The sequence below is a fragment of the Rutilus rutilus genome, assembly GCF_951802725.1.
Source record: "Rutilus rutilus genome assembly, chromosome: 1".
Taxonomy (NCBI): domain Eukaryota; kingdom Metazoa; phylum Chordata; class Actinopteri; order Cypriniformes; family Leuciscidae; genus Rutilus; species Rutilus rutilus.
Genome location: NC_140209.1, coordinates 26,630,359 through 26,652,621, shown reverse-complemented (window position 1 = coordinate 26,652,621; position 22,263 = coordinate 26,630,359). Strand labels below are relative to the sequence as shown.

Genomic DNA, 22,263 nt, shown 5'->3' with positions numbered 1-22,263 from the left:
TGCTGTGGGAAACTGGAAATGTGTCTTGAACTCATTCATGTCCGTCTCTTAAAGCCCGGTGGTCGTTAAGTGAACTGCAGCCAGCAGTAACAGCTCGTGCACCAGAGACTGAACGTGTTTCAAGGCCTGTTACTCACAGCAAATATCTTTTTTTTTGTCCTTCTCTTAGAAGTAGCCTAAACAGAAGCTGGAAATACATTTTCAGGGATAATGAACACCCCGATGCCGTCCACGCTGCAGCGAGCGACGTTTAAATGAATATGTAAATATGTGTTGCGCGCTTATTTCCCGATGGCAAAATAAACACACAACAAAAATGACAGCGGTGAGGAAACAGAAGTTCAGAAAGCATCTGATCATGGCGATGTGGATATGTTTGAACCAGCTCCTCGATTCACCGGCATCATGTCGACAGATGAGGTAATTAAAATTACATAGTTAGATTATAAAGTATATTTCAAAGTCAATATAGATTTGGCAATGTGAGACCACAGTTTGAATTAATCCTTTCTTTGCATGACACATTGGCATCACTGTACAGAATAGCTCTTTAGCATTATCCTGAACTTTGTGAGCATTAATTTCATGTGTCCTTGAACGGAAAAGGCTCTCGACAGAATGTTTTGATTTTCCCGGCAAAACCGTCCCGGCTTTCATAGACAAAGGACGTCGGGGAAGGTCTCGTTTTGTTACAAGCTGTTCTCACATTGGAAATAAAAAAGGCGATTAATAAATTATTTCATGTAGAACCTTTAAGTCATAAATGGAGTTTTGTTGTGTGTTCGAGATAAACTGCAAAGCTCAGTCTCTAAATTTGACAAAGTTGACTTGACAAGATCCTCTCAGTTTGTCAGTCTAGGGGAAGTTTAAATGCAGCTATTGACTATTAATCAAGTAACCTTGATAATTTGTGTGATGTCCATGTTTAATTTCTGTTTTGATTTCAGTTCAGATATCTTGTCTGGAGATCAACTATTTATGGTATAAAAAAATTTATTGTATGAGTTTTTTAACAAATTCAATGTTTTTTAATACAGTAGGGGAGACCGAGGATGGAAGTAATACTTTTTGTTTGAGCATCAGCAACTCAGTGGTTGTTTCTGGCAGATCTCTCAAAATTGGATACACGGTAGCCACATTTGTCTACTACAAATATTACTCACTTGGAGATGTTCATCACAGTGCCAGATAATGTGAGTTGTGTCAAACACAAAGAGTTCCATTGTTACAACCTATTATATAGCCTACTATATAAACTATTGGGGTGAGTTGTAACACTAGCCGGGAATAGATGTAACAGTAATTTTTGCTGAAATAAGATCCACACACCATCCAATTTATACAAGAATGTCACTAAAGGACAAAGAATAATTATAAATAATAATAATTTTTTAAAATAGAAAACAATTTAAACTGACGAAAACATTGTATTTCTTTTTAGACTTTAAATTAAGCACAAAAACAACTGCCGTGTGTGTTTGTGTGAGTGTATGTGTGTGTGTGTAGCCTACTGTATTCTTGTCACAAGGATTCAGTCACTAGCTATGTTGCCTATTTTAAAGTGAATTTAATTTAATAATAAAAAGAATCAAATGTAATATATTGGCTATATTATTGTAGACCCTGCTTAAGCCTTGTGTGAATCATGTGTAATGTAGTAGTGTGTGATGATAAGATGAGCGTGCGCGTGTATGTGTGTGTGTGTGTGTGTGTGTGTGACGGTATTCTCCTCCCACTCTCTCTCTCTCTCGTCTCTCTCTCGCTCCATCACTCTCTCTGCTGGTGTTCCTCATCTGTAGCTGGTGGATCACTGGAGCCGTGTGTGTGTTGTGTTGTGTTGTGGAGGAGCGTGTGCTGATCGCTCAGGATCGTGAGCGTCTGTGTGAGTATTCACTTCTGCAGTCAGTGTGTGTAGAGACCGACAGTTCAAGTGTGTCAGAGAGTTCCTGGACAGCTGTGTTCTAAATCTCTATTCTATTCTATTCTATTCTATTCTATTCTATTCTATTCTATTCTGCTTTGGATGTATTTCCTACTGGTCACTGTTTGTGATGCTTTTTGGTATTGTTGTATGCCACCAGTAAAGTACTTTGAATGGAGAGAGAACGGATGATGGTATTGTTTAGGAAAGCATTTACTCTCTCTGTGTGTGTGTGGTCATTAGTTGAACTCTTCAGTAGTGTCTCTCTTTCAGAACAACATGTTTATTCACGCTGTTGTTTGTTTGTGTGCGCAACAGAAGATTCATTACAGGCTTTTCTTTCTGACTCACAGAATGACTTTATGATTCACACTTTTGTTTGATGCTCATGCCTTTGATTAGTGGTGCTTGTTGCATCGGGTCATGCTAGTAGATTTGAACAAGCCTGTAAAACAAACCTGAGCATTAAATGTCAGTGTGTAACTCGCCCTTGGTTGAGGATAGGTGCTTTAATAAAGCGTCTGAAGTCATGCTCAGTTTCTCAGGCTGTAAGTGGAGTTCAACCCTTTAAATGCAGCTAATGAATATTAATCAAGTTCCCTTAATTAGTGAGATGGAGCTGATCTGGGATCTGTGCTCACGTTTTATTTCTGTTTCTGTTTCATTTGGGATGCCTTGCCTGGAGCTCATTATATTTGAACAGTTTTATACAAATTTTATAGTACTGGTTTTCCTAAAAAGTTTCATTGCTTTTGTTTTCTTCTTATGGCTAAATTTGAACTTTTGGTTCAAGAAAATTCTTATTAAATGTGATTTTGTGTCTTTTATAATTAATTAATTATTTATTTAAAGTTGATATTTAAGGTGCTTATTGTAGTTCACAATACAATTAAAATAATGTATTTAGTGTTAAGAAAATTAAGGCTATTTTAGGTCCTTTAAGATTATTTTATCTTATTTTATTTTACTTTATTTTTATTTAATTTTATTTTTGTGGTGAATACTATATTAAGCATTAAGAAAATTAAGGCTATTTTAGGTCCTTTAAGGTTATTTTATCTTATTTTACTTTATTTTTATTTTATTTTATTTTTGTGGTGAATACTATATTAAGCATTAAGAAAATTAAGGCTATTTTAGGTCCTTTAAGATTATTTTATCTTATCTTATCTTATTTTATTTTATTTTATTTTTGTGGTGAATAATACATTTAGTGTTAATAAAATTAAAGCTATTTCAGGTCCTTTAAGGTTTATTTTATTTTATTTTATTTTATTTTATTTTATTTTTGTGGTGAATGATACATTTAGCATTAAGAAAATTAAGGCTATTTTAGGTCCTTTAAGATTATTTTATTTTATTTTATTTCATTTTTGTGGTGAATAATACATTTAGCATTAAGAAAATTAAGGCTATTTTATGTCCTTTAAGGTTTATTTAATTTAATTTAATTTTTGTATTAATATTTTATTTTATTTTATTTTTGTGGTGAAATATGACCTGGAAATATTACTATTATAAGTACAGTGTTTGTGATGTTTCCAGTACGGTGGTGTTGTAGTTCCCTCAGCAGTTGTCAGTGATTTCTCTGTGAACACAACCACAGATGGCACTTTGTCATGTTGTAACGTTTGGGCTTTGAGTAAACCGCCGCTGTACTCTTCACACACGCTCCTGTGAGGTGTTGTTGATGATGCAACAGCCCTTCAGAATTCGGCGAGTAAAACAGGATGCAAAAGAAAGGTACATGATACTAGTCGCGGGAGCTTAAACCCCCTGAGCCGCTGTACGCCGCTAAATCTACTCCGCTTTCATTTGTCTGAGAGGCGCGCGCGGGAGAGAGAGAGAGAGAGAGAGAGAGAGAGAGAGAGAGAGAGAGAGAGAGAGAGAGAGAGAGAGAGAGAGAGAGAGAGAGAGAGAGAGAGAGAGAGAGAGAGAGAGAGAGAGAGAGAGAGAGAGAGAGAGAGAGAGAGAGAGAGAGAGAGAGAGAGAGAGAGAGAGAGAGAGAGAGAGAGAGAGAGAGAGAGAGAGAGAGAGAGAGAGAGAGAGAGCATTTGGAGTGATGCGGAGGGAATGGCGTGGGTGTAGCGGGGAAGATAACTGTCATCGCAGCGCACGCCGCTCGCCTATACACAGTTTTGTGACAGTAAGTGTCAGTTTTTAGAGAGGAAAGTGTACAGGCTGTTCTCGTCTCAGACGTGTGGTCCCATCACTGTCTTATGAGATCTGGAAGGTTGTTCCGCTCTACATCAAACGCTCGTGTCCAAGGAAACAATGCGAGGCTCACTGTGAGGAACGAAGGTCACGGCAATCCAAACATGGCTGCATCCCAAATCACATACTCCTGCTACACAGTGAAAGTGTGTACTTCAGTTGTGATGGAATCCTTTTGACAACATGTTCAAGCACATGCACTAGAAACAAGGCTGGATCTCGGACTTTAAATTAGCAATGTTGACTCTATTTACTTCTTAAAACATGTTCCAAGTCTTTATGTGAACAGATCATCAGTGTTATTATAAATACATTTTGTCTTCATAATTTTAGACCAAAAAAGCTGATGTTATCAGGTCCATTTTTTTTAACGAATAACCTGTTTCAATTGCAAGCACACATGATGGGTAATAGTTCAAATGCATGCTTGCATTGGTAATATTAGTCTAATTGCATGCTTGCCTGATGGGAAATTTTAGTCCAAATTGAATGCTTGGTGGGTGGGTAATATTAGACTAAATGCATGCATGCATGATGGGTCAACTTAATTCAAATACAAGCATGCATGATGGGTAAAATGAATCCAAATACAAGCATGCATGATGGGTAAAATGAATCCAAATGCATGCATGTATGATGGGTCAAATGAATCCAAATGCATCCATGCATGATGGGTAAAATTAATCCAAATACAAGCATGCATGATTGGTAAAATTAATCCAAATGCATGCATCCATGATGGGTAAAATGAATCCAAATGCATGAATGCATGATGGGTCAAATTAATCCAAATGCATCCATGCATGATTGGTAAAATGAATCCAAATACAAGCATGCATAATGGTTGACATTAGTCCAAATGGATGCATGATGCATGCTTCAAAAATCCACCAAAATTAATAGTACACCAACGCAAGCACTTTTGACACACAATTTTCAAAGCATGCTGATTTGGGCTGAGCTCATTCTTCCCCTGCATACAACATAAGATGTCTGTGAATTTGGATGCTGCCTGTGTGTTCTCGGTGTGTATTGAGTGTTGACTGATGGGTAATTTCCATTAATGATCCCACAAGAGCAGCGTAAGTGTTAGTGAAGTGTACATACAAATAAAATGAAGTCATTTTGCTATTTATTTATCACATAAACCTGGTTGCAACATCCTCAAAGTTAATTTTGAAATCTTTAAGCTGAAAGCGCTCTTTGTCCGTGAATTTCATCAACTACCGCACGCATCTCAGAGTTAGCGCTATACTGACTAGCGTGCTAACACACTCACTTAGCGACTCGGACGGGCCGTTAATCACACGTAGGTGCCACATGGCACGTGCCCAAGGAAAGCTGGTAAAGATGAAGATCAGATGTGTGTGTGTGCACAGTGCTGACGGGGAAGTGTGCAGGAAGCGCGCTGGACGTCTGGCGGCGGGAATCAATCTGTGTGTTCAGGCTGCTGGCGCAGGTATTGCTTTCGCGATATGATCTCGGACGTCCATATTTTAGAGGTCGCGGCAGAGAAAGACGACAAGGGCAGCAAAACCCCTGACCGCTCATTTCTACACGTTTACTGGAAAAACGATCCTGCTGCAAGGGATTGTAGGATCTGATGGTGACATCACGTTTGTGTGTTTTTAACCAAGGCTCGTTCACACCAAGGACTATTACTATAACAATAACGATCAAAATAATAGCAGAGTCATACAACATATATATCAATAATTACAACGATATTGTTGGAATCATTTTCACAATAAAACATGTTTTTAGCGCCATGAGCAATATGAACATTGATTGACAGATCATTCTATCGTCCTGTCTGTTTGTCGATCAATCATTTGTTTGTTCATTCGCTGAAAAAAAAGTTGCTGCCTTAAATTTTTAAGTACAATCAACTTAGATATCTTCTCAACTTGAATTACATTAAACTGACTTGAGTTGAAATAAAAAAATGTTGAAAATGACTTAAAATGTAGCGATGTAGCGTTCTATTTTTCTATCATTCTAATGTTTTATCGTTCTGATGTTCTATCAATCTATGGATTGTTCTGTCGTTCTATTGTTCATTCCATCTGTCTGTATCTATCTATAAGTTATTCATTCTTTCTATCTATTGTTCTATAGTTCTATTGTTCATTCTGTCTATCTATCGTTCTTCATTCTATCTATCTGTCTGTCTATCATTCTGTTATTCATTCTATCTATTAGGGGTGGGAGTTGGCAAAAATCGCTAGTATTGCGATATTTGGGCCACGATTCAATATTATTGCGATTCTTAACATATTGCGATACAGCAAGTATTGCGATTCGATATTATTCAAAGGCATTGCAAAAAATGAGGAAAATAAAACTTTTCAACTCACTTCAAATGTCACATTTAATTCTGTGAACATTATCTTCTACACATTAACTGAAGTGCAAAAACTTTGTCCTTGAACATTCAGGACACAGGACCTTATTACAGGACAGGACACAATTATTCTCTGAATAGGAGACCTCTCACATGAATGGTGAGCTCCCAGCACATAACTTAAAATTCTTTAAATACAATAGAGTAACATAAAGCAGACATAACTGAGTAACATAAACCTGAGAATAATAACAAATAAGAGTAACTTAGAGCTTCAATCAAATTGAGAAAATAAACAAAAATGTGTAGCCTACTTCTAGAGTCCATCAACCAAAATTCATTTGGGAATATTGGCACTTTTGTTTAGAAAAAGGAGTTGGTCAACATGGCCACACTTTCGATTTGAAAGAAGACTGATCGTCATGTAACCGTTTGTGATGGTGAAGCTTTGAATTTGCTGTTGAATGCACGACAACAAAGCACTGCAACAAGCGCCACCTTGTGGATGTGATACGCAAATGTAAATTATCCGAGTAAACTCCGAGAAAACCAATGGAGAAAACCCGAAAGTAAAACAGATAATTTTATAATAAAATTTTGCAATACTTTGCGCTACTGTATCGTTATAATTGCGTGCGCAAAATATTGCGATACTGAACAGAAACGTTTTTTCCCCCACCACTACTATCTGTTTTGTTTTTGTTGTTTCGCTATCGTTCTATCTATCATTTTATTAATCGTTCATTTATCTATCCATCCATCCATCCATCGTTCGTTCGATTTTCTAACTTTATACAATTCCATCCATCCATCCATCCATCCATCCATCCATCCATCCATCCATCCATCCATCCATCCATCCATCCATCCATCCATCCATCCATCCATCCATCCATCCATCCATCCATCCATCCATCCATCCATCCATCCATCCATCCATCCATCCATCCATCCATCCATCCATCATTCTCGTTCTGTTTCGTCCCCATCCATCCATCCGTATCGTTATATCATTCTATCTTATCATTCTCGTTCTGTTACGTCCCCATCCATCCATCCGTATCGCTCTATCTTATCATTCTCGTTCTGTTTCGTCCCCATCCATCCATCCGTATCGTTATATCATTCTATCTTATCATTCTCGTTCTGTTACGTCCCCATCCATCCATCCGTATCGCTCTATCTTATCATTCTCGTTCTGTTTCGTCCCCATCCATCCATCCATATCGTTATATCGTTCTATCTTATCATTCTCGTTCTGTTTCGTCCCCATCCATCCATCCGTATCGTTATATCGTTCTATCTTATCATTCTCGTTCTGTTTCGTCCCCATCCATCCATCCGTATCGTTATATCGTTCTATCTTATCATTCTCGTTCTGTTTCGTCCCCATCCATCCATCCGTATCGTTATATCGTTCTATCTTATCATTCTCGTTCTGTTTCGTCCCCATCCATCCATCCGTATCGTTATATCGTTCTATCTTATCATTCTCGTTCTGTTTCGTCCCCATCCATCCATCCGTATCGTTATATCGTTCTATCTTATCATTCTCGTTCTGTTTCGTCCCCATCCATCCATCCGTATCGTTATATCGTTCTATCTTATCATTCTCGTTCTGTTTCGTCCCCATCCATCCATCCGTATCGTTATATTGTTCTATCTTATCATTCTCGTTCTGTTTCGTCCCCATCCATCCATCCGTATCGTTATATCGTTCTATCTTATCATTCTCGTTCTGTGTATAATTCTATCGTTTTATGTATTATTTCATGGTTCTATGTATCGTTCGTTCTGTTGTTTGTTCTATGTATGGTTTGTTCTTTCGTTTGTTCTAAGTATTGCTCGTTCTCTGTATCACTCACTGGTTCTGTCCGTCTCTCTCTCTCTCTCTCTCTCTGTCGTGGAGTGTTTGGCGGTGTTTATAGACTGGCAGTAGACAGTCCGAAACATGCAGAAACACACGCTCATGTTTGCGCTGACAGATTGTCTGGCCATATGTGTGAGTAACAGACAGCGAGGAGAGGTGTTGACAGTCAGATCTGGTTGCGATCAGACGTGTTGCTGGGAATTTGACTGATTTATTTATAAATACTAAAGGCTGGCTAGATCATTCCTCCATCTGTACAGCCTGCGTTTCATTTCTCTTTTATTATCTCATCTCGTCCTGTGTTCTTGAGTGGGTTTGAGTCTTTACATTAACACTTCTGTATACATCAGAGCAGAACTCGTCCCAGTAAACATCTGGCATGAAGTCATCTGAAGGTGTTTATTGTTTTCTCTTATAAGTCCAATTATGCTATTAGTCAAAGTGTTATTACGCATTTCAGAGAGCATGACTCTTCCAATTAAGCAGGTGGTTTTGCTACTGTACCTTTAAGATTTTTTTGAAGCTGTAAATAAAAATACTAAATACTATTTCAGGCCTTTACTTCAAAATGTTAATGCAGTGTGTTACTTGCTGTTTCTTTGCAATTAATTGTTGAGTGAAAATTATGTATACACCATTATTTGCATGTAAACAGCATGCCTTCTTTAGTAATTGTAGGTATTTGTACATAAGTGTGCATTTTCATAGATACTGAAATGTACATTATTAACAGAATCTAAACAAGCATTTTACACGTGTATGAGTCTCTGAATCATTTTAGGTTCTTGGAATATGGAATTTAGACAATTAATAGGCTAATCTTAATATATTTATTCAATGCCAAATGACATGAACTTTTAAAATGGCATTAAATACATAAATTGTCATCATTTATCAGTTTTAGCTTAATGTGGCACAAATGTGGCTAAAAATGGCAAATGCACCATGAAATGATCATAAACTTACTGAATTAAATATCTTTATATTATAAAAATTAGGACTGTGAAACGATTAATCGTGATTAATCGCATCCAAAATAAAAGTTTGTGTTTACATAATATATGCCTGTGTACTGTGTATAATTATTTTGTATATATAAATACACACACACATGCATGTATATATTCAAGAAAAATGTGTTATTTATATATAAAATTCTTATATTTATATATAATATAAATGAAATATATAAGCTACACAGTATATTCATGCAAACATTTCTTAAATATATATGCATGTGTGTGTATTTATATATACAAAATAATTATACACAGTCCACACACACACATATATTATGTAAACACAAACTTTTATTTTGGATGCGATTAATGGTTTCACAGTCCTAATAAAAATATATTTGTAATACAAAGGATTCGTACGTTTTCTGAAGCTGTGCATTCATAAGTATTTTTGTACATCCAAACATGCAAAACTGATTTATTTTCTGAGCATAAACGACATCAATAAAGCAAACAAACTCAACCTCATTCCATATCAAACCTTTATGACATTCTTTCTATTTATTCCATATCTATATTTCCATGCAGTCTCAGTAGGTACTGAAGCTTTTATGCTTGGGGGTCACGAGTCTTTTTTAATGATACTTTCATGATGCTATTGCATCGTTTTTGAAGCTTGAAAGCACCAGTCATCATTGTAATTGCAAGGTAAAGTCACACAGGTGTGAGGGCGAGTAAACGATCTCCTCATGCGTTTTGATGAAGACCCGCTGTTATCGGCCTGGTCTGACTGTGTGCTGGTTCTCAGTCACTCTACACGAGTGTGTTTCTCTCCTGCTGGGCGTCTGAGGGGTTTTTCTGAGAGCTTTCTGCCCCCCGTCGACCTCTATTCATTGACGGTGTAATGTTGTCAAACGCTGCGAGCGAACACGCGCTCGGCGATTCATTACCGACATGTTCTCGTTTCATTCAGCGCTGTCACTCCATTCCTCCCGTGAAAGCGGATTACACATTAACCTCGTTTACACCTGTTTCCAGTATCAATCCAGTTTGGAAGCTGAAAATTGCTTGTGTTTGGCAGATGCTCTTGTTCAGAAGAAGGTTTATTGTCGTGTTTGTCATTAGCGGAAAAAGTATTTTCAGTTTCACCAAGTTTCATCATTCCTTTTCTGCAGTATAGCTTTTACATTTTACTTTAAATTACACCTATGTATGTATTTATGCATGTACGCACACACACACACACACACACACACACACACACACACACACACACACACACACACACACACACACACACACACACACACACACACACACACACACACACACACACACACACATTCTTGTACATCTATCTTTATGAGGCATTCTCTAGCGGCTTACCCTAACCTTACCCATCACAACTAAGTGCCTAACCCGAACCCTGACCCTAAACCGACCCTTAACCTAATTATAACCTTTTCCCTAAAACCAAGTCTTGACCCTCAAACAGGCCTTTAAAGGGCTCTCAGAAAGTGAGGACTGGCCAAAATGTCCTCACTTTACTCTCTATGTCCTCACTCCAGTGGTCTAAAACTCAAACTGGTCCTCACAAAGATGTGTATGTTTTTTATATATATATATATATATATATATACACACACATTAGGGATACACCGATATGAACATTTTGGCCAATAAAAATATGATATTTTAACCGAAATTAAATATCGGTAACCGGTAACCGATAACCGATAATTATTTTTATTTGAAAGCCGATAACCGATACAGTGGCCGGCAAATCTAAATCCACATTTTTATATAATTTTTGAGAGCCTGATTACAAAAACAAAGCGGTTTTAGCTCACCGCTAAAAGCCATGTCCCAAACACACAATTATAATGTTCTTATAAATGCTCTATAATTTTATGTAAGTCTATATGACAGACTTAACTGTTGCAGTTAACTGTATTTTCATGTTTTTAAGTGATTTCAATCATATTTCAAGCAATTCAAAAGCATCACGTTGAACAGTGCGCATCTGAAGTGTCTCAGCTGAAGGAAATAATCCATCATTTATCGGCTTTAATATATTGGGCAAATTTTATCAGGCCAATAACGATAACATTAAAGGGATACTCCACTTTTTTTGGAAATAGGTTCAGTTTACACCTCCCCCAGAGTTAAACAGATGAGTTTTACCGTTTTCTAATCCATTCAGCCGAACTCCGGGTCTGGGGTTCCCACTTTTAGCATAGCTTAGCATAATGAATTGAACCGGACAAGACCATTAGCATCTCTCTCAAAAAAATGAACAAAGAGTTTCGATATTTTTCCTATTTAAAACTTGACTCTTCTGTAGTTACATCGTGTACTAAGACCGACGGAAAAGGAAAAGTTGCGATTTTCTAGGCTGATATGGCTAGCAACTATACTCTCATTCCTGCGTAACAATCAAGAAACTTTGCTGCCGTACCATGAGTCCAGCAGGCGTAATGATATGACGCAGCGCCTGAAAATAGTCCCCAGCTCGGTAGCCTATTATCAGGCGGCATGCGCTGCGTCATATCATTACGCCTGTTGTAAAATGAGCCTATTTCCAAAAAAAGTGGAGTATCCCTTTAAAAATAATCATATATCGCCGATACCGAAATGGTGGCCAATACAAAAAATTCTCGTAGTTGTAAATAAAACAAGAATTCAATGTGTTTAATTAATTAATTGTGTAATTTACTAGTGATTTTTAAGTGAAAATAGTTTCAAATTGAATCCTACATCATTTTTTTCCATTATCAGTAATTATAAAGTTAATAAAAAATAATGTTTTATTTATTTACATGAAGAAACAGATTGCAAATTTCAAGTTTTCATATTAGAAGTTGACAATTTATGTCAAAAAAATGACATTACTCAAAACCAAAGTAGAAAATAATTTAAAATCAAATGATTTTTAAATGATTTATAATTCAGCTCTTTGTTCTTCTCATTGACACATTTGTGACTCAAAACATTTAAAAATAATATTTTTTATTTAATAAAATGTTATATTCTACAAAATATTTTATGTAGTATAAAGACATATGATGAAGACATGAATATGCAGTGCATAGCAGGAATGATCCGTCAATCACGTGTTGTGTGTGTGTGTGTGTGAGTGTGTGAGTGTGAGTGTGTGTGTGTGTGTGTTATGACTGACAGATGGAGGGCGTTAGTTTGCACCGAACACATCTGTTGCATTCAGCTAATTCATCTCATTAGCGAGACGTTCAGAGGGGGACTGAGAGACGCGTGCGTGTGTGTGTGGGCGTGCGTGTGTGCGTGTGTGTGTGTGTGTGCGCCGTGGGTGGCAGATTGCATCGCCCGCTTCCTTCCTGCGCGGGTCACGGGGTCGCCTCGCATCGATTGCGCCGCAACATCCAAATATGAATTTGACAAGGAGACACACTCACAATAACATGCGTACACACACATCACACACACACACACTCGTGAAGACCCGTGCCCACGTATGTGAACAGCATCCGTGTTCATTTTTGTTTGTTAATGAGTTCAAATCTAGAAGCTCATCAGGTAGTCTTCTGCTGAATAATGAATGAGTTCGCTGTCCGAACACACAGATGGTGGTCGTATGACATGACTGCCACTTCTATGAACATAAATGCTCATATTTATAACGGTTTATGATTGTTGTCGCCATGCCCACCAGCCCATCGCCATGACAGCGTCTAAGGGGAGGAGCTTAAAACACTTTTCAAAGGATTGTTGAGGGTTCAAGTGAAGTTCATGTTCACAGAGTTTGCGGCATAATGTTGCTGATCATGAACTTGATCTCATCCGCTGTTTTTTAAAAACAAGCAAAAATCATATTTGCAGCAATGCACTTATAATGTGTTATGGAGCATTTAAAAGCTAAAATGTGGTGCATTTATACATTAATAATTCATTTAAAAACCCATTTAGTATTTGATTTGTAAAGTGTCTAAATTGTCTGTACTAGCCGGATAAATTTGTCTTTATGCATTACAGATGTTTTTTTTCTCCATGCAAACGGTCCTTGTATTTGCTTATGTTCACATTAGTCTCAATTCCACGCTTAAAATGATTTTGATTTTGTGGCTCTGCTTTTGAAACTCAGAAATTGCTTGTGAATTTCACAAATAATTATGAAGAAACGTCAAGTAACACATTGAATTAAACATGATTTTTTTTGGGAGTAGCAGGACGGAAATAGTGTTTTCTTGTAAAACTTCATAAGCATCATGAACAAATACTGTTAATGGAGCTAAAATTGATGTGAACCCAGAACATTGTTTAACTGTACATCAAGATAGAAGAATGAAGGTGGTGTTTTGTAAAACATCAGAGAAAGTCATTTTGCTGAGTGTTTTAAACCGACTAATGAGCTCCAGCTGGCTGATGTAAGTTACTTCTGAACATGAAGTACTGTATAGCATTTTAAAGGCTCCTAATTTTGTTCTGGAGTCTCCAACAATAGGTTTACATGCAGGTCCAAAAGACATTTGCTCTTAATATGCATTGCAGCATCACCTCTTTTCTCAGTGTCTGAAACGGTTTGATAAAGAATTGTCTCTCTTAACCCTCCTTTCTGAGAGCTTACTCTGCTCTGATTGGTCAGATGGCTCAGTCTGTTGTGATTGGTCTACTCTTCTCTGATTGGTCAGATGACCCAGTCTGTTGTGATTGGTCTACTCTACTCTGATTGGTCAGATGGCTCAGTCTGTTGTGATTGGTCTACTTTCCTCTGATTGGTCAGATGGTCCAGTCTGTTGTGATTGGTCTACTCTGCTCTGATTGGTCAGATGGCTCAGTCTGTTGTGATTGGTCTACTCTGCTCTGATTGGTCAGATGGTCCAGTCTGTTGTGATTGGTCTACTCTGCTCTGATTGGTCAGATGGCTCAGTCTGTTGTGATTGGTCTACTCTGCTCTGATTGGTCAGATGGTCCAGTCTGTTGTGATTGGTCTACTCTGCTCTGATTGGTCAGATGGCTCAGTCTGTTGTGATTGGTCTACTCTGCTCTGATTGGTCAGATGGTCCAGTCTGTTGTGATTGGTCTACTCTGCTCTGATTGGTCAGATGGCTCAGTCTGTTGTGATTGGTCTACTCTGCTCTGATTGGTCAGATGGCTCAGTCTGTTGTGATTGGTCTACTCTGCTCTGATGGGTCAGATGGTCCAGTCTGTTGTGATTGGTCTACTCTGCTCTGATGGGTCAGATGGCTCAGTCTGTTGTGATTGGTCTACTCTGCTCTGATTGGTCAGATGGCTCAGTCTGTTGTGATTGGTCTACTCTAGTGTTGTCACGATACCAAAATTATTGTTTCGATACCGATACCAAGTCAAGTATTGCGATTTCGATACTTTTTCGATACTTTTCCTGAAAAGGGAGAAACACTCTCAAATATCATTGCTGTGCTTTATTTTAAAACCGGGACACCATTCTAATCATATAACACACTAATAAATGAACATATGAACAGCAGATATATTAAACATTTGAACAAAATATGAAATATAAAAATATAAAAAATAAATTAGAGCAATGACATTCAAGGTAAATTTTTTTTTAATAAATTTAGCAGCATTATCTCATTTATCATAAGAAACATAAGAGCTTTATCTTGATTCTGAACTTTGAATAAAAATATGAACAGTGATTATATTAAACAATGTTTAATATTGGTAACATATGATAAGCCTCATTGGTGATATATTTGACATGTGGGGAGAGAGTTGTGGAAGGCCTATAGGCTACTTCATGTTAAACATAAATATATAGCAGCAAAGACAACGTCGGCAGTGTTGACGGCAAAATAGGCTACAGAATATTTTGTTCTGTATTGAGAGGTGCAATATTTGAAAATCGATAATATTTTTTTTAATTACATTTATATTGTATTTATGTCAAAACTTTCAAACATCAAAATGTCATTTATTAATATGTATTCGTGTCAAAATGACATAGAAACATCTTTTCCTATTCTATTTTGCCTGGGAACGCTTCCAACACGCTTGCGTGACGCGTGAAAAATAGGCGTCGGTTCTATTTCTAGCATGCACGCGTTTTCCGCGCGTCTCGAGCTGCGCCCAGACGCGTGTGTCACGCAGGCAGTTAACATGGGAGCCGAAATAAAAACGGGCACGACACGCAGCCAGTGTGTCGCCGGCCTTACAAATCTGGAACGCGGTCATTCTTAGAAGTATCGATACTAATAAATTAAGGAATCGTGACGTTTTTAATTTCCGATTTACTTTTGAAGTATTGGTGCACCATGCAACAGAGCAAGGTAGGCAAAGTACTTCCATATGTCACTCCTCGCGTCATCTTTTTCTACGAGTCGTGGACCACTTGTGCTCGCACATGCAGCCATCTCGCTGTAGTGTTTTGTCACATGACACTGACAGCGGCAGGTTCTTTGCTGCGTGCGGCAGGAAAAAAACACAGACGTCCATAGGGAGGCGTTTTTTTTTTTTTTTTAAAGTATCGATACTGATAAATTTAGGTATCGTGACGTTTTTAATTTCCGAGTATCGCGATACTTTTGAAGTATCGGTACACCGTGCAACACTAGTCTACTCTGCTCTGATTGGTCAGATGGCTCAGTCTGTTGTGATTGGTCTACTTTGCTCTGATTGGTCAGATGGCCCAGTCTGTTGTGATTGGTCTACTCTGCTCTGATTGGTCAGATGGCTCAGTCTGTTGTGATTGGTCTACTCTGCTCTGATTGGTCAGATGGCCCAGTCTGTTGTGATTGGTCTACTCTGCTCTGATTGGTCAGATGGCTCAGTCTGTTGTGATTGGTCTACTTTGCTCTGATTGGTCAGATGGCCCAGTCTGTTGTGATTGGTCTACTCTGCTCTGATTGGTCAGATGGCTCAGTCTGTTGTGATTGGTCTACTCTGCTCTGATTGGTCAGATGGCTCAGTCTGTTGTGATTGGTCTACTTTGCTCTGATTGGTCAGATGGCCCAGTCTGTTGTGATTGGTCTACTCTGCTCTGATTGGTCAGATGGCTCAGTCTGTTGTGATTGGTCTACTCTGCTCTGATTGGTCAGATGGCTCAGTCTGTTGTGATTGGTCTACTCAGCTCTGATTGGTCAGATGGCCCAGTCTGTTGTGATTGGTCTACTCTGCTCTGATTGGTCAGATGGCCCAGTCTGTTGTGATTGGTCTACTCTGCTCTGATTGGTCAGATGGCTCAGTCTGTTGTGATTGGTCTACTCTGCTCTGATTGGTCAGATGGCTCAGTCTGTTGTGATTGGTCTACTCTGCTCTGATTGGTCAGATGGCTCAGTCTGTTGTGATTGGTCTACTCAGCTCTGATTGGTCAGATGGCCCAGTCTGTTGTGATTGGTCTACTCTGCTCTGATTGGTCAGATGGCCCAGTCTGTTGTGATTGGTCTACTCTGCTCTGATTGGTCAGATGGCTCAGTCTGTTGTGATTGGTCTAATCTGCTCTGATTGGTCAGATGGCCCAGTCTGTTGTGATCTGCTAAAAGTGTATGTTGGAAACGAAACACCTGAATTTCAGCTCTGGATCTTCCTCAGCACTTTATACACAGTGATATATGAACAGTAATGATAATGTCAGTTTTTCTGTATCAGCTCCAGTGTGAGTCCTCATCCTTTTGAAGTGCATCAAAGGGGGTTTGCTTTCGCAGTGCAGAATACAGCGTCTTTTCGACATGAACAACATAAACCAAACTCTTCCAGTCTCAGCTACAACTACAGTGTTTGAGGGTCAAAGCAGACATCGTTCACAAGCCGCCAATGAAGACTTTAGGCTGGTGTTATTACAAATCTATGTATGCTAATTCAGGAAGTGAGACTGGAATTACTGATGACTTGTTTTCAGGCAGTTTAGAATTGATTCTTTCTTTTATGGCGCTTTTCCACTGCATGGTACGGCACGGTTCGGCTCGGCACGGAACGGTTCGGCTCGCTTCGCTTTTCCACTGCGTGGTACGACTCGACTCGGTACGGCACGGTTCGGTTCGCTTTAGCTCGGTTGCTTTTCCATTGCAGTTAGTACCGCTTCAAAATGGGTGGGACTGATCGTTATAGTTGCCGCCTCTACTGCCATGACATCATCGTAAACGCGCCACATTTCAAACGCACAACACAGGGGATGGTGCTCTTGATTCTCGGCATGTTGTGGATGTTTTTAAATTAAATTAAACGTTCTTATAATGGTTTACTATATGGAAGGAAAATTCTTAACGTGTAATTAAACGTTGCGTTCATATTCTGGGCTCATCTGATTTTTTGTACATAGCATAGCCTACTTTATGATTTTAGTATCATAATGATTAATAAATGCACGCACAATTATCCGTGAACTTGATTTGAACAAATGCCTTTCAACTTGTGTGTGCAAAATTCAGAATTAAATGAATGTGCAGCAATCTTTACAAATAGAGTCTAGGCCTAATGTAGCCTACTGTTTTAAACTACTGCCATTAAAAAAGCGCATTTAATGTTAATGTTATGTTATTTTTTTCCATCTGCCTATGTTGATTATGAAAAGTGAACAGCACGAGACGAGTAGAGAGACATGGAGCGAGTCAGACATAATTTTGACCACTTCATTAAGTTTTGTTCACTTTGTTTTCTTTAAAGTGAATTTCGTTTTGTATAAATTGTATCTTAATTTTAATAATTTTTTTCATCAAACAATTGCCTGGATTAAATAAGATGCAAAATAGACAATTTAACCATTGAGGCGCCCGAGCGGTCACTTGCATTGTACGTTAACTGGAGCGCATCTCATCCTCAAATACACAAAGCTTGAAATGTCTTTAAACGAAATAATTCAAAACAAAAAGAAATAGGCTACTCTCGTATGTAATCCATTATGTGCATTTCTCTCTATAGGCGCGTTTACTACGAATATGGCGATCGTCAACTTCATCTTTGCCATGCACAGACACTGACAGAAAACACTATTTTATAAATAAAAATCAGTGCACGCGTTTTAATAAAATTAAAACTTTAATTGTGATCATTAAAATAATTGAATATTAAATAATTTGTGGCCAATTTTTGCTCATTTATTAATAGTAGGCTATATATATATAGGATATATATAGGCAGGGGTTAAATTGGGATTTATTATGTGGGGGGGCTCTCCCTAGGGGGGTCCGGGGGTATGCCCCCCCGGGATTTTTTTTTGAAAAATAAACTATTAAATGGTATTTTCTGGAGAGTTTTGTGCAAAGAAATGGAGAAATTGAGTCTTACATGATATGTGAAAAACTGCAAGGTTAAGAGCATATTTGCATTGTTGTAGTATCAACAGGTATTAGGACATTTAGCATTTACATTACTGTTAATCAGCAGTGGTGGAATGTAACGAAGTACAAATACTTCGTTTCTGTAGGCTTTACTTAAGTAGAATCAATAGTGCATACGTTTGACTTTTACTTCGTTACATTTTGCAGCAATTATTATACTTTCTACTCCACTACATTTCTACAACGTTTCGTTACATTTTCTGATCAGTTTTCCCCCTGCCAAAACAGGGATTGAAAAAAATGTCCTGTTTTCGGTGCTGATGCGGTGGTGACGCGTTCATGTAGCCTAAAGCCTGTTTTATACTTCTGCGTCGAACTGCCGCCGTAGCTACGTCGTAGGCTGTGTGTAGCGCGCGTACCCTTCGGCGTACCCTGACGTGCACCTCTCCAAAAATGTAACAACGCGTCAATTCTACGCGGACACAAGCGCTGTGATTGGTCTGCCAGAACCCCTCCCTCGGGGTAACATGCTCCCCAGGTGCGCGTCAACGCGGACAACGACACAGAAGTATAAATTAAAACCAACACGTTGCCTACGGCGTATAGGCTCCGGCGTATGTCCGACGCAGAAGTATAATGAGGCCTTAAGTGGCGCTGCCAATAAAGCACCTAAAAGCTGTCACAAAGAACCATCAAAAGTAATGATTATGAATATGTAAAATATAGCAAGGAGACATTTTAATTGTTTATTAATAAACAAGTGTTTTCTGTGTCAGTGCCCTGCATAGATGAAGTTGACGATGCAATCTTCGCAGTAGTAAACTCGCCAGAGAGAAATGCACATTTCATACGGATTAGGCTACACAAGCAGCGGTCTGTTTTCTTTCGTTTTGAAAAGAAGACCTTCCAAGCTTTCTATAGATATATTTATCAGGTCTGTCAGGCAAGTAGGCTCCCTTATACGCTGAGTTTCGGTTCATTTATGAGACGAGAGTCCAGTTCACTCGCCGGCGCGTCCGTGTCGTGATTAGGCTATCTATTGTCTATATACTATATTTACTTCTTATTTTTGAAATGAAACATTGATTAAAATTAAGATACAATTAATACAAAACGAAATTAATTTTAAAGAAAGGATTTGTGCTTTCTGTTTGAGGTCTCAGTGAAAGTTTCAAACAGTCTTTTAGTGCCACATTCAGAGCGGTCCCGTCCGTGACATGGTTTTTTCCTCATAAATGCGAACATGAAAAATAAAATAAAATGAATATGTTATGTTCTGTGGAGAGCCAACCCTTCTTCATCCGGTGGGTAGTACTTTGGTTTGCAGTGTAATTCACAGAATTACAAAAAAATATTTTGCCACCTAAAAGTTAAAGATTTTTTGTGTCACGTCCACGGCATGTGTAGCCTATTTCCCTCATATTAAATATAAAACGCTTGATTACACATTGTATTACCTTGTTATGATATAGTGACCCATACAATGTGCCAAACATTTTTCCTTACCTTGTTATTCAAGGCCAGGGCACTTTTTGTACAACCAACGTTGTGCTGAACTTGACAAAACTGATCTGTTGCTGCAGCGGCGGTCAGTAGCTCAGGTTTTTTTTTTTTTTTTTTTAAGGCAGTAGAAGGTTCTGGAACTTTTGCGCGCTTCCACATCCCGCGCAACTACGGATCTCCCAGGAACATTCATTATTGCTGCGTACATTTATCCATGTCGGAGTTCTGAGTAGTAGCCTACCTAGATGCGCATGGCATGCGCGAGCGGTGCGCGATCATGGTCGACTGACAACGAGATTAAGCAGCTGAACAAGAGTACGGCCATGTTCCGATTGTTCTCATCTCAGCTCCGCCGAGACAAAATAGACATGCCATTTCAAAATCTTTCATTTATAATCAGAAATATGTTTTCAAAAGCATCACTTTTATCAAATTTTATGTGACATAATTTCCTATAGGCAACTGACTGCAAACGAGCAGGCTTATGTGCCGGGGCTGAGCCCCGGAGAGCCCCGGCCCAATTTAACCACTGTATATAGGCCTAATTTTATTAAATTGAACAAGCGCAAAATTCAGCATTCAATCAAATATTCAAAAAGACTTAATAATAATAATGTTATTTCAACATAATATCTCGTTATTTCGACATAATGTGCGTGCAACAAGCAAGATGTGTGTTTGTAAATCCGGGGACGCGTGCAGTGATTTTTATTTATAAAATAGTGTTTTCTGTCAGTGTCTGGCAAAGATGAAGTTGACGATCGCCATATTCGTAGTAAACGCGCCTATAGAGAGAAATAACATTATTATTAAGTCTTTTTGAATATTTGATTGAATGCTGAATTTTGCGCTTGTTCAATTTAATAAAATTAAAACTTTAATTGTGATCATTAAAATAATTGAATATTAAATATTTTGTGGCCAATTTTTTCTCATTTATTAATTATATATATATACACACACATATGTGTGTGTGTGTCCTCAGCACATGCGTTAAAAATTATCCGGCGCCGCCCCTGACTGCAAGAAACAGTTTACAAGAAACTTTTTAACTGCAAGACACTATACAGCGTTGGCTGTTGTCTACTGGCTATTTAAATCTAGCGGGTTTGTCTCGTGCATGGTCTCGTGTCGCAAATACAATGACACTGGTAGTGACGATTCTGTCTGACCAATCAGTGATCTTCAGTGTTTTCACGTCACATTTTAGTACCGGTACGGTACGCTTGGAACCTCAACAGAGGTGGTACCATTTAAAGCGAGCCGAAGCGAGCCGTACCGTACCGTACCATGCAGTGGAAAAGCGCCAAAGCGTGCCGTACCGAACCGAGCCGTACCGTACCATGCAGTGGAAAAGCGCCATTAGGAGACAAAAACTTGATTTATCTACACTTTGATCTTTTAAACTTTGCAGACATTTTACATTCACAAACAGCTTTATTACACAAATCCGAAAAAGTATAATAGGGGCACTTCGAATGAGGATAATTTAGTAACACATACTCTTTGCAGTGGCTCCAATCTGTATTGGACACATGTCTGAATGTCACTGAATTAAAATATTTTAGAGCTCGTCTCTTCTTTCCTCTTTTTGATATCTGCTTTTACTGAACGATGAATGTATTTCTGGAGTTTAAATGGATCAAAGCTTGTTCTGTGGTGAAGCACATTTTGTTGAGAGCTTTTTTAATGTAAAATACAACATATAAACTTAAGGAACTGGAATATATTTGACCTGATTCGGTAGGTTGAGAGCCAAAGAAAGTGTCTTGTTGAAGTCTGTCTGTCCATAATCATCAGCTGTGATTGTCACAGAACAACACAAACAAGGCAAACACTGAATGCATGCGCTCTGATGTTTTACAGCAGTCATTAAACACACACACACACACACACACACACACACACACACACACACACACACACACACACACACACACACACACACACACACACACACACACAGACAGCACTTTCTTTTTATAGAACAAGCTCTCATTAAACATGAATAATTACTCTGTCTACGTGCATGTTTGCACACGTGAGCATCATCAAAGTCCCTATCTATTTTTGTTTGCACTGAATTCAGAGAGTTAAAGGGTTCGTATTCTGAGACTTCAATATGTAAATGAGCTCTCTTGTGATTGGCTGACCTGTGGATTGGTGTAGTTCACGCTGATGTTCATTAGTGCGGGTCAAGTTGCCGATATGTAAATGTG

The 22,263-nt window shown here is 38.4% G+C and overlaps 1 protein-coding gene across 7 annotated transcripts in view; it reads left to right on the top strand.

Annotated features, from left to right (window-relative positions):
• The window catches only part of rbfox3b (RNA binding fox-1 homolog 3b), a 309,370-nt gene that overhangs the window by 94,368 nt on the left and 192,739 nt on the right, over positions 1-22,263 (top strand). For 2 of the 7 annotated variants that reach the window (XM_084387715.1, XM_084387720.1), the window contains exon 1: positions 77-420. The exons of 2 other annotated variants lie outside the window; for them this stretch is intronic. The gene's annotated coding sequence lies outside the window, so the exon portion shown is untranslated. Of the gene's footprint in view, positions 1-76; positions 421-1,791; positions 1,883-22,263 lie in introns of those variants that run through there. 3 more of the 7 variants (XM_084387723.1, XM_084387718.1, XM_084387716.1) reach the window with 2 other exon arrangements.